The sequence below is a fragment of the Drosophila kikkawai genome, chromosome X (assembly GCF_030179895.1).
Source record: "Drosophila kikkawai strain 14028-0561.14 chromosome X, DkikHiC1v2, whole genome shotgun sequence".
Taxonomy (NCBI): Eukaryota; Metazoa; Arthropoda; class Insecta; order Diptera; family Drosophilidae; genus Drosophila; species Drosophila kikkawai.
This window is the reverse complement of record NC_091733.1, coordinates 16,924,097-16,927,077: the sequence shown is the minus strand read 5'-3', so window position 1 is coordinate 16,927,077 and position 2,981 is coordinate 16,924,097. Positions and strand designations below refer to the sequence as shown.

Sequence of the window (2,981 nt, the reverse complement as noted above, 5' to 3'; positions counted from 1 at the left end):
GGGATGGAGCATTGGGGGGATTGATGGGGCGAAATATTAAACGTCATAAAGCGCTCGCTGACAGACAATAAGTGGCAACAATCTGCCGAAGGGGAATATTTAAATGCCTGACGAAAGTGAGAAGAGACTTTACAATTGACAATTTGATGTTTTGATTCGATGGCAGAGCTTCCACTAAATGTACTCTCGGATGTTAAGAAAATATGATATAGTTAGTCACAGAAATCACTAGAGATTTAAAATCTCTTGAAAATAAGACTAAAAGTACAAATTAGGGATACTTTTCATCGCCTTTTAAAGGATTTTAAGACATTAGTAATTTTTTGTAACTTTCTCATCGATAGTTGCAAATACGGATCACAAAAAATATCGATATATTAATACTGTATCGATATTTGCAGATCTCTCAAATAGGGATGACAGAATTATGTATCGATAATGTAACGATATATAATTCGATATATTATCTTTGAAATGCATTCGAGATAAATCGATATTCCGTTTAATATAACGAACCAAAATAATCGTATTAAGAGACAATGAATTGTTGTGATATTAATCAATAAGTGCTATATATTAAGTATTCTGTATTTATAAATATATATTTTTTTAAATTATAATATACCAAATTTAACGATATTTTCTCCATATATCGAACGTTCCCCTCGATACATTCTCAGTGCTGTTGTCTTGGAAAACATTCCTTAACCACACAAATGTAGACCCACAAAATGTAATCATCCTTAACAGGGAGAGAGGGCGGAAGGACACACAACCCTTTGAAGCCATTGATTATACTTGATTACTTGATAGTCTGGCCATGGAATGGGGCTCGAAGTGTCCTGTGTTGTCCTGTTGTCGTCGTCCTAACCCTCCCTCATCCCCTCATGGATGCCGCCAGCACAAATGCAATTAGTTAATTCAATAGCTATAATTTCATTTAGAACTTTATAAGCCATAATTTGAGCAGCCACTGTTCAATTCGATTCGATGCCATGCCTGGATCAGGCCACTTAGCCACGTAAGTAGTTTCCCGCTCAATGGCAATTAAACTAATGCCAATTTGCTTAGCACACGATGTCGAGGATGTCGACGCTAATGTGGCATAAAGCCCCCCTATGGCATGGGATCTGCTAATAAGTATATAATACATATAGCACTATTTCTTCTTTAAGAAATATACATCATAAATATTTTCATATTTCTTGACCCGTAAAACCTTGTTAATTTGTTTTTTTTTTTTTTTAATGAACATTTTGTTATAAATAAATTATTATACAAATATCTATATACCTGAAGATGGCTGCCAACGATTTTGTCTCAGCTAATTGGATGTCCAAATGTAAAAATAAACATACCTGTCAATGAAACAGAGAAAAGAAGAAAAAACAGTCATTAGCATGGATTCAGGGTTATAGGAAATTTTAGATTTTAATTATTAAAAATATATAAAGGTAGGGAATCAAGGGAATATAACTTTATAAAATTAATTTCTTTTACCCATTTTTCCCCCACGAAAAGCCATTCTTCCAGGACTCTGCTTGAAGCATACTCTTGGTCTCTTTAATTTTTTCCCTGGTTTTCCTTTTCCCATTTTTTTTTTTCTCACCCTATTAGCAACACTTTACACTGCCATTTTTCGCTGCTGTTGTTGTTGTTGTTTTTGTGGGTGTTATGCGATCCATCTTCATTTTTGCGTTTCATTTCATTTAAGCTGAAGAAGCTGCCAATACGCAATTTTGAAAGGCAAAGGCTGAAAGAACCCAGCACCGAAAAAAATCCAACAAAAATAACGACAAAGGTCCTTTTACAGACAAAAAGGCTCCCGTGAGAATGTGTACGTGTGTGAGTAGTAGGCACAGAGAAAAATAAAAATATTTATAGACTAAAACAGTTCCTCTTTGGAATTAATGTCACTCAACTTCGCCTAGAGTTTCTATATTTCCATTATTTTCCAGTAATATCTGAACTCGTTAGACAGCCAAACAGCTTGTCAGCATAAAATTAACAAAAGGCAAGTATTTTTCCCATATTTTTTTCGATTTTTACCAAAACTATCTTTTTGAACAAGACTTTCATTCCATAATTCGTGAAGAAAACAAAATCTGATATATACAAATATGGAGCTTTCTGAGGAAACCAAGGAGCGTCTGAGAGGTGTGATCAACGCTATGGAGACCACAGTCCACTGGGGATTCATTCCTCTGATCTTAATCTTGGGCTTTAAAAGGGGAGCTGATCCCGCCATGCCCCCCCTGACCATTTTGAGTCTATTGTGGCAATAGGAGCACTAATTCGCGAACATAAGCCGAGGTAAAATTAAGGACGTGTGATCACTTTTATGGCTATGATATGGTTACTGGACAGATATCTAATAAAACTTTGTTGGGGTAATACTACAAAATTGGTGGTTGTATTTTTTGTTACAAAAGAAAGCCACATTTTCCTCCTCAACATCACCATTTTACAGCTAGAACCAGTTGAGAATTCTAACTCAAATCAAATGGTAAGTGTGCCAATGCTATAGATTGTACTTTGAATAATATCCCTTTTAACATATATATTTTTTCCAGTTCCCTTGCGAATATTAGATGCACTTTCCCTTCGACTTTCCCCTACATTTCCATCCCTCCCACACTTTCCCTTTCCCTTTGCCACATTTTGCGTTACAAACACCTTGACGCACTTTTTTTGCTTGCTTTTTTTATTGGCTCGACACGCTTTTGCTTTTGTGAAAAGACCGACCGCCTATATTTTCTTCGCTTTTCCAGGCATTTTCCCTGGCACCGCATTTCCCCCCTTGAATTCATCCGCACTTTGGTAACTTGAGTTCGGGTTCTTGTAAAATGAAAATGCCCTCAAGGCATCTTCCAGCTGTCGCCCATTTTCACCGAATGCAGTGCCAACATTTTCTTTTTTTTTTTGGAAAATCATCTTCAACCCACTTGCCACTCCCACATTTTTGGGGGGCGCCTGCTAAG

General features: G+C 36.3%; 1 long non-coding RNA gene across 1 annotated transcript; it reads left to right on the top strand.

Moving 5' to 3' along the window:
* Positions 1–1,869: 1,869 nt before the first annotated feature.
* LOC138929125 (uncharacterized) lies at positions 1,870–2,404 on the top strand. The gene is made up of 2 exons (XR_011445565.1): positions 1,870–2,014; positions 2,072–2,404. It is a non-coding gene; the product is annotated as an uncharacterized lncRNA (long non-coding RNA).
* Positions 2,405–2,981: the final 577 nt, after the last annotated feature.